The sequence below is a fragment of the Mus caroli genome, chromosome X, assembly GCF_900094665.2.
Source record: "Mus caroli chromosome X, CAROLI_EIJ_v1.1, whole genome shotgun sequence".
Taxonomy (NCBI): domain Eukaryota; kingdom Metazoa; phylum Chordata; class Mammalia; order Rodentia; family Muridae; genus Mus; species Mus caroli.
In genome coordinates, this window is record NC_034589.1 from 109,191,323 (window position 1) to 109,202,569 (window position 11,247).

The window sequence follows — 11,247 nt, forward strand, 5'->3', positions numbered from 1 at the left end:
TATCCATCAGTTTTAATTGTACTGCAGTTTTTCTTTAGTACTCCAACTTTATATAAAGCTTGATATCAGGTATTTCAATGTCCTCCATTTTATTCTTTTTTATTATAATGACTTTGACTATTAAAAGTCCTTTTTGGTTCCACATAAATTTTAAATTTCTTTACTCATATTTTTATCCTACCTCTATCGCTAGTGTTCTGATAGAGGTTCTATTGAATATTTCTATGATTTAGAAACTGTGAAGAGATTAAAAATGTTATGTCTTGAAATTCATAAACCTGGATTAAGTATTTCAATTTTATGTATCCCTTCCATTTAAAAACTAATATTTCCTTAGTTAAATGTATTCCAAACATTTTAACTATTTCAAATAATATTTTTCAGATATTTTAGTGTTGAAGTATAAAGTATCAATATTTATCATTTTTATTTTCTATCATTACTTATTATTTAGTTCTTCATCAATAACAACAACTTTTTCTGGATGCTTTATCTTTTTCTCCTTATAAAATGATGTCAGTCACCCAATAACCCCACTTCTTCCTCTTAATTTAAGACTTTACTACTTCTTTTCCTTTAGTAATTAATATGAACAAAACCTCTAATACCATATTCATTAAGAATGATGAGAGTGGATATCTTTGTTTTGTAGAATTTGTAAAAAGTAACTTCAGATTTTCCTCCTACTCAATATTGCATTTCCTATGATTTCATCATTCATCACCTTTCATATGTTTAGCATATCAATTAAAAATATTTGTTGTTAAGAATGAATTTGAAAAATAATTTTCTTTTGTGCATTGAAATGATCACATTTTTGGACCTTAATACTCTTGAGATAATATTGTCTTTTTACTTACTTTTTCATATTGAGCCAACCGTGTATCCTGGAAGAAATCCATTACAGTCTAAACATGTATAGAAAGTGTTCTATTATCATTGTCTATTCAGTTTTGCTGTTATTTTTGAAACTGACTAATCCATATTAACCAGAAATATTTTGTTATTCTCTATTATCATTTTAAATCCTTTATCCTTCTCTAATTTTATTTATCTGAATTCTACACTCCCTCCTTTTTTGATCTAGAAGAAGTTTAGTCAGTTTGTGAAAATTTTATTTATTTCCTCTTTAAAGGCCTCTATCATCCTTATAACATGAAATTTAAGGTAATAGACTTATTCTTTAGGTATTTTAGGATCTCCAGGGCTTGTTGTAATAGGAAAGATGGGTTCTGATGATTCCATATTTCACTGACTTTTGTTGATGGTGTTCTTGCTTTTGCCTTTAGCCACTTGGTAGTTTGTGGTATTGGCAGGCCTGGTAGTCCCTGGGAATAGCATGCCTAGGTATTCTTCCACTATGTACATAACAGCTTTATTTATAATAAATAGAAATTGGAAACAACTCAGATGTCCCTCAACTGAAGAATGGATAAAGAAAACGTGATAAATCTATACAAATATTATTCATATGTTAAAATGAAGGACATCATGAAATTTGCAGGCAAATGAATGGAACTACAAAACATCATACTGAATAAGGTAACCCAAACCCAAAAGGACTTGCATGGTGTGTACTTACTTATAAGTGGATATTATCCATAAAGTACATGGAACACATGTTCCACTCCACTGATCCAAAAAGCTAAACAAGAAGGGAGGCCAAAACAAAGATTTTTGAATCTCATTCAGAAAATGGAATAAAATTGTCATAGGTGGCAAATGGAGGGAGAGAACTGGTTGGAAAATGGGATGGGGAGGGGACTTGGGGGTCAGGATTAGGTTTGGAGAAAGATAGGAAAGAGGACAAGAATGAATAGTAATCTGCAGCTGGTAGGGGTGGTGGTGGGAGAAATATTCAGGAAGTATCAAGCACCTGGCACTAGGAGATCAAGAGGGGGGATGGATATGGGGATGATCAGGAAGATTCTCACAAGTTAATGGCCATGACCTTATCTCAGCTGCACAGCAGTGGAGATATGGAACCTAAAGAGGCTGTCTCTTGTAGATATGCAGGATTCCCAACATAGACATAAGGACACCAACTCACCCACAAAACTTTTGACCCAAAATTATTCTTGTCTATAAGAAACACAGGGACAAAAGAGTAAAAGACTGGGGGAGTGGACAACCAATAACTATCCCCATTTGATTCCCATCCTATGGGCAGGCACCAAGCCCTGACACTGTTAATGATACTCTGTTATGCTTGCAGACAGGAACCTAGAATAACTCTCCTCTGAGAGGCCTCACCCAGCAGCTGACTAAAATAGAGACCCACAGCCTAACATTGGTCAGAGCTCCAGGACACTTATTATAAAGTTTGGGCAAGAATTGAAGCCCCAGAGCAGATAAGAGCTCCACAGGAAGACAAACAGAGTCAACTTACCTGGACCCTTGGGGTCTCTGAGACATTGAGACACTATCTAAAGATAATATACAGTCTGTACCAAGGCCCCCAGCAATAAGTAGCAGATTTACAGTTCAGTATTCATATGGGTCTCCTAACAATTGAAGCAGGGTTGTTGCTAAACTGTTGCCAGTCTGTATATTCTGTTCCCCTATCTAGGCTGCCTTATCTGGCCTCAGTGGGAGATGATGCACCTAGCCTTGCAGAGACTTGATATGTCAGGATGGGATGATACCCAAGGGTTACCCACCCTCTCAGAAGAAAAGTGGGAATGAAGGGGAAGGGGTTGTCTGAGGGGTCACCAAGAGGGGGACTGGTATATGGATATAAGATGAATGAATGAATGAATGAATGAATGAATGAATGAATAAAAATAAATAATTATAGATTCTCAGATTTTAGGTAACTAAGGAGACTTAAGGTACATAAAATATTACTAGAAAGCAAATGTAAGTAATCATTTTTATCATTTCATGAAAATATGAGTGATACTATGGTGTACATGCCTATTCATTTTCACTTATATTTCTTAAAACTCTAGCTGCATATGTAGCAGAAGATGGCCTAGTCAGCCATCATTGGGAGGAGAGGCCCTTGGTCTTATGAAGATTATATGCCTGAGTACAGGGGAATGAGAGGGCCAGGAAGCAGAAGTGGGTGGGTTGGGGAGCAGGGGCAGCAGAGGGTATAGGGTACTTTCAGGATAGCATTTGAATGTAAATGAAGAAAATATCTAGTAAAAAAAGATTGTTCTGCATGAAGTTGTAAATTAAATTTCCTTCATAGATTAATCACATAGTTTGGATGAATATAGAAAGTTATGACAACTTCAACTAGAAATCAAAGGAAGATGATGGTACCTAAACAGAATTTTTCATACTGTTGGAGACACTGTAGAAATCTCTTTGTATAATGCCAAGTGGAGCTGAGGGGATAACACTGTGAACAAGGCAACTCTTATAATGACAACACTTAATTGAGGATGACGTATACTTTCATAAGTTCAGTCCATTATCATCATGGTAAAAACCATGGTAGCATCCAGACAATTAAGGTGCTGAAGAAGGAACTGAGATTTCTATACCTTGACTCAAATGGAGTCAGAAAAAGACTGACTCTTCCAGTACTGGCCAGTGCTTGAGCACTAGAAAGCTTCAAAGTCTGCCTATACAGTCACATACTCCTAATAGTAGCACTTCCCATGGGCTAAGCATATTCAAACCACCACATCCACTATAGACATGTTAGAAAGGGACAGATACAAATCAACAAGGCTCAGTCAATAATGCAGTGACTATATATCAGGTGCAGCTCAACTGAGTTGTCCTGAGTACAACAAACAGCAAAGTCACAACCCATGGTCTTGAAAACTCAGAACTTTCAATAGTTTGAAAAAATTGCCAGATTGGTCATTTAGTAACTATTCTACCTTTATGGCCTCAGTTCTGTCTTTGGTATAACTGCTTTTTATCCCTCCCCTTTTGAATAGGATTAAATATTGAAAGTACATAACTTGCCTCTTAAATTTAAAACTCGTTGCCACAAATAACTTATTTTGATTATCATACGAATTTGCTGGAGGTGGGATTTTAAGTGAATTTGAGCCATTAATATTTTGGGACTATTGGAGAATAGTAAGTCTTATATTTTGGGATAATTATGGATTTGGAGTGTAAGGATGTAATACAATTGACTGGATATTGCTTATCATTGAAATGATCATATCTTCATGAGTTGATGACAAATGATGGAAATGTGAGAGATCACAGGGCTTTTAGGTATAGGTTTCTGTTCTTAGGTTCTTAGATAACTTCAGACAGTATTCTCACCAGGAATTGAAGTATTTCTTATGTATCTATTGAATTTATTCCAAGAAGAAAATTTCTAAAAATCTTGAAACTTTCCAATGAATCATTCTGTGACTTCAAGTTGAGTGACTTGTCTTTTATTATAATCTGACTCTTCCATGAACATGAAAGAGAATCAGCAGGCTAAGGCTATAGATTATTAGCAGAGAAGCGTAGTAAAAATAGAAGAGGGGATGTTAAGTAGAAGGAAAACATTAAAGACAAAGCCAAAACATAAGGCAACACCTTCTAAGTGTACAGTGAAAAGAGAAATAGGTAAAAATAAAAATATAATTACAAAACATGAAGCAGTATTAGATATCCAGAAACTAAAGCTCCATGACTCCTCAGTCCCAAGTCAACTTGTGCTATATGGGAATATATGTTTCAAAAAATGTGAAATGGTGTAGAGAGACAAAATGGGATAGCAAAGCTGGTTTACAAAATAAGCTTCTATTTGATAAAATAGTATAAAACTGAAGGAAAGAAAGCAGGGCAAGAGTTCAGTTTGTCCTGTTCAGTAGTATATCATCACTTGTCTGTGATGATGCAAAGTCTCTTCCATGAGCCATGTCTACTTGGGTGTTGATTGATCAAGAAAATATGTCCATATAAATTAAATATCTCAAAGTAACTTTGTCAGTTGGAGCCATTAAACCAAGTATTCAGAGAAAAAGATCAAAGAAGCAGAATGATGGACTCTGCATCTATACCAAGCAAGTGATGGCATGAAGGTAATGCCATTCTATAGGAGCTAGAGATGAGGAGATTTAGAAGTAGGAAACATATGAATTAATTCTTGGAAACCAAAGCACATTAACTTGAGGGAACTTACCAGACTTGGAGAGAAACCTAGAAAAACTAATAAGTCTTTTCTGTTTGGGGCACTGAATTCAATTACTAGGGATTTCTTAGAATCTTCTGCCATTATACCTTCAAAAATTGGACAAGTTCATAGTGTGTTTCGTTTGTCTGTTTATGCGTTCATTCGAAGTTGTCATATCAGTCAGTGTATCTATTATTTCCCACCATATTCTAGCAGTGACATTCAGTCATTCTCTCTGGAATGCTATCATTTATGTATTACTTTATTGTTTTATAAAAGAGATGAGCAGAAGATACCTCTACTGATCCATGTTAGATTTATCATCTTTTAAATGAAGGTAGGAATAGGTACATAAAGCTAGATAAGGACAGCAGAGGAAGGTAAAAATTACATGGCAATATGTTTGACCAATATAGTTGTAAAATCTTCAGCAAAAACAATTGTGAACAAGGTAAAAATTATCATCTTATGATCAGGATTCAAAGAGGTTTAGCATATGTAAATCAATAAGTGTGATATACTAAATTAACATACAACAGCATATGCACACTCATCTCAGTAGAAGCAGAAAATATCTGAAAAATGTAGCATAATTTATTATTAAAAGTTCTCATCAACCTAGACATTGATAGAATGTGTCTCAAATCAAAACCATTAAGTATAATACGAAATCATACATTAATAAAAATTCTAAATTATTTTAAGGTATAGGACAAAAAGCATTTTTATACTCTTTATTTTTTTTCATTGAGTAACATTGCTTCTTGGGACTATGCTTCAGTTACACAAAAAGGATATTTACTTTTACTTTACATCATATATAATAGTCTACATATATTGATTGAAGACAATGTAATATATGAAGCAATAAAGCTAGTAGCATGAAATATAGGGAGAAATATTGGTTATTTTTGAGTTTTTATTCTCAGACTGCAAGAAAAATATAACAATAAGAATATATGAATCTTATCACATTAAACCAAAACACATTCTCACTGCAAGAAAATATTATGAAGTTATATTTAAAGATATTAATTGGAAGCTACACAATCTAAGAATTAATTCCCAAAGAGTATTCAGAAAGCAAATAAACTAATTTTAGAGTGGGCGAAATAAACCTTCTTACTTTGCAAAAGCGATGCTAACAGAAATAACAGTAAGTTAACAGAAAGAAAAAAAAAAGAGTGTTTTTAGTGGAGGAAGACAATTCCCTTAAATAAACATCTTATTTAAAAAAGTAAATTTCCCAGTAACAGGAGTAATTTACATGAAATAGAAACTTCTAGTTTCTTAGGAAAGTTAGTTATGTCAAATGATGGTTTTCTGGGGCACACAGGTGAAAGGATGCATTGCTAAAACAGACACATTAAAGAATGTTTTCCTGAAGCAGAAATAGACAAATGAATGTTTTGGTATAACAAACATGTGAAAGGATCCATGATGAAGGTGTATAAATATGACCTCACAGACAATGGAAAATGAGCAATGAGCACTGTTTTGATTTGTTCCACTTTGCTGTTCTTCACTAATGACACACATGTATTGATTGGCCTTACATGTATTGATTGTTGATTTCCACTAGTGGTGACGCAAGAGAGAAACTTTCCAGCTATCTCTTCTGAGGCTATGCCAGTGCCTGGCAAATAAGAGGTAGATGCTCACAGTTATCTATTGGATGGAACACAGGGACCCCAATGAAGGAGCTAGAGAAAGAATCTGAGGAGCTAAAGGGGTCTACTCTATACCTAGGGTCTCCTACCATATAGGAGGAACAATATGAACTAACCAGTACCCCCAGAGCTTGTTTCTCTAGCTGCATATGTAGCAAAGGACGGCCTAGTCGGCCATCAATGGGAGGAGAGGCCCTTGGTCTTGTGAAGATTATATGACCCAGTACAAGGGAATACCCAGGCCAGGAAGCAGGAGTGGGTGGGTTGGGGAGCAGGGTGGGGGAAGGGAACTTTCGGAGAGGAAACTAGGAAAGGGGATAGCATTTGAAATGTAAATGAAGAAAATATCTAATAAAAAAAAAAGGTATGCATCTTGTGTCCCTGATCTCTCCAAGAAAAAAAAAACTGAATAAACAAAAACCCAAAACTGCTTATGAGGTAGATTGCCACTTCTGAGACTTCACCTCAGCCTGGTTGACTAGCCTTGTGGTTACTTCAGGATTGAACTGCAGCTGCAGCTCCTGGTGTCTGCCTGCAGAAAGGACTGGGCTGAAGCTGCTGGTTTGTGTGTAGAATCTGCCTGCCTAGATGAATGCTCTGCAGCTGCTGAGACATATTTGGTATTTGCTACTTGACTAAATTGCTGGCAAAAAAGATCAAGCTCTCCCCCAAAACAATATTGCTGAACAGGTCCACTTCTCCATATTCTAATATCTTTGCTTTTCTACCACCACTGCTGGATGGTGGACTAGAGGAGAGGTTGAACCCTTATTAAAAGTAGGTTGCAAAAATATTATGCCTACATTTACATCTTATTAAGCCCCTGTTCAAACTAGTTCCATAGATGTCAACCAATATTACAGGCAATTACCCTGCACAACATGATGGTAAGGTCTTATTACTTAATATTCCACTAACTTATGTTATCAAAATTAAGCTGGTGACTAGAAATTTTCCTCCTACTGACGAACATTCATAGATATGAAAGGTACAATACACACTATCAGAGGACAAAAAGTAATCATCACTATCACATGGTTACCAAACACGAGACATATGAGCCTCCTGCAAGATATACCAATTGATGAAATATTAGCACATATGTTGTGGTAGTAACCAACCACCTTTTAATTGAATTTAAGACTTACTTTAATCCGGGGATCCATCCCATAATCAGCTTCCAAACGCTGATACCATTGCATACACTAGCAAGATTTTGCTAAAAGGACCCAGATATGGCTATCTCTTGTGAGACTATGACGGGGCCTGGCAAACACAGAAGTGGATGCTCACAGTCAGCTATTGGATGGATCACAGGGCCTCCAATGGAGGAACTAGGGAAAGTACTCAAGGAGCTGAAGGGATCTGCAATCCTATAAGTGGAACAACAATATGAACTAACCAATACCCCTCCTGGAGCTCATGTCTCTAGCTGCATATGTATCAGAAGATGGCCTAGTCGGCCATCAGTGGAAAGAGAGGCCCATTGGTCGTGCAAACTTTATATGCCTCAGTACATGGGAACACCAGGGCCAAGAAGTGGGAGTGGGTGGGTAGGGGAGTGGGTGGGGGAGCATGTGGGGGACGTTTTGGGATAGCATTGGAAATGTAATTGAAATAAATACCCAATTAAAAATATGGAAAAAAAAAGAAAAAGAAAAGGATCTCAAGCTGACACTGAAGCCAAGAACCTGGTACTATATAATTTATAGTCCTAAGGAGGAAATCTACTACTATTATTTTACCAAATAAATTTAGCAATAACACGACTTTAATTTTGTATTGATATACTAATAGATAATTGCATCACTCAACCTTAACTAGAGAAGCATCTTCTTACAGAAAATGGTACTTAGCACGGAGACTTGTAATTCAGCATTATGTAGTGAATAGCAGACCTTAGTACACTCGGCCCTAAATTGGATGGATGTCTTTATTATATACCTCACCTCAAAGCTAAGAGATTTACATGGAAAAGGAAACAGCAAGATTTTAACAGTTAAAGGTTGTGGACAATTCTAAGGAAATAATGTTTTTAAAAACACAACATGGCCAATGCATATGTGCACTCAGAAAGACTGTGACAGTTGGAATAAGGCCTGTACAAGTTCTAGCCAGACAAATTCTGAGCAAAGAGAAGAACAAGTGAACACAAAATCGCAACACTAACTAATTTGTTATTAGCAATTGATAGCTACTGTGAGACGGAAAATCATTTTTCTCAGGTAGACTAACATGTTTATCAAATACTCTTCACAGAAGGTATCAACATTAAGAGTTGTTCATGAACACAAAAAAATCTCTAGTCTTTGTATTGTTTTTTTAGTTTCTTTGGTTTACTTTCATGTTTTATCTTGCTTTCATGTTAAGAGAAAGAGCATGAAATTGGATGTGTATGAAGGTAGGAAAGAACTGGGAAGACTGGTAAGGTGAAAGAATATGATCAAAACATTTAAACATAATGAAAAATGTACTGAATTAAAGAACAAAATGTTAGAATTGAAACAATTTTTAGACACTGTTAGTAAGAATGCAAAATAGTGCTGGTATATGGGAAAACATTTTGAAGTTTTCTCTCAAACTGAAAATATAATTAACATATAACCCATCAGTCCTTTTTCTGGATATTTATCTAAAAGATTTGAAGTAATCTTGTCAAAGAAATAACTCTACTTCTCTACAGAGTGTAGAATTATTCAAAGTTGTCATTGTATTCACTACACCTAAAGTTTTATCAATAAAATAAAGAGAATATACCATAATGTGCACATCCAACAAAAAACTTCTGCATCTTCAAAGAACTTACTGCCTCTGAGGCATTGTTATTTTGTCACTGCTGTGGTAGAAACTGAAAAGGCTAACAGCTAAGGAATTTCAGTTATGCAGTAATTGAATTTTACATTAAGCAGCGACCTGTGCTGCATATATCTAAAACTCTGTGTCCACTTCAGTTACCATAATGCAACACAATTTTATTCGCAGCCTTGTTGTTCTGCTTGCTATGTTATGTCTGTGTCATTACTATTGAATATTTACATCAAATCTTCATATAGTTATAGAAACCGAGCCAGAGATGCATCCCCTGCTTTCCCTCATCATTTTCTCATATTTAACAATGTATATGTCTTATTCCTGACACAGACTCTCTTACTCTTTAATGTTACTTGTCAGAGTTTCTCCTTTAGTCAAGTGAAAATTTTAGACATTCATGTGTGCCATAATCAGAGATGCCAAATTGACTCCAGTTATTTGTCATTTAGCATCCTTGTGTGCCAGATTTTACTTAAGCTGAATGTACTTGCTATGCTTAGATACTCTTAGCAATACAGTCACATTATATTGAACACATTTTATGAAGAATCATATAGATAGCAATCAAAAAAAAATAGTTACACTCCTTATATACATATGAATGTATTTTTTATGTGTTTAAAATTCAGTTCCATTTTATTACAGTAATTTTTTCTAACATTTGTATAATTCATGTTATAATAACTATTGAGTTTTACAATTCATTTTTAAGTAATCAGGGATAAAAAGAATAATTTCACTACCAATAACCTTTGATGAATATTCATGCAAATGTCCATAATTGAAGCATGAGCTGCTTATTGCTCAGTTCTGATAAGCAATCATATTTATAGATATAGATACAGATATAATTATAGTTATAGGTATAGGTATAGGTATATTCTAAACCCTTAGATACTTGAATTTTTACTCATGACATTTGAACAAGAATTTCCCCCAAAATTATCAGTGTGCTTTATGAAGCAGTAATACATTTAGCACTCAATGTAGTAAGAAACCTACTGCAGAATGTAATGTTATTGATCTGAGGTAAATGTGCCACACTACAATGCTACTTCAATATTTGACACTGCTACTTTGTCTCTAAATTTGTATAGAGGCTACAGGGGGTAAATCTCTCTTTTGAGTTAGTCAATATCTAAGTGATACTTTACAAATAGTCTTCTATAAGTATTTCCAAAGCCTCTAGAGAAGGGAAGTAAAATAGAAAATCACAATAGCAAGATATCATGGTTTCAAGAAAACAAAAACAATAATTATGTAGAAAGATACTACATAGTAAGAAAGTGATTCACTATACTTACATGGCACCCATACTTATTTTAAAATAATACTAAAAATTACATACAGTGATATTGAATTTTATTTGTAGGTAAAGTAGGCATGAAAGAATGGATATGTATGTAATATATTAAGTTAAAATATAAATGTAATAATTCAAAAATCTAATACTATTAGAATATCACAACAAATTGTTAAAACTGTACTAACTCATTGGTATCTTTAAAGTGAAAATTACTCACAGGTCTATGAGGTCCATGTTTCTTGAATTGAAATTATGTAGCATTATATTTATACCTTAATTGAACTGTCTTTGAAGTGTTTTGAAAGGATAGAAGGCACTCATTCTGTTGGTGGTTTTTTTGTCTTATTGATGGTGTCTTTAGCCTTGCAGAAGCTTTG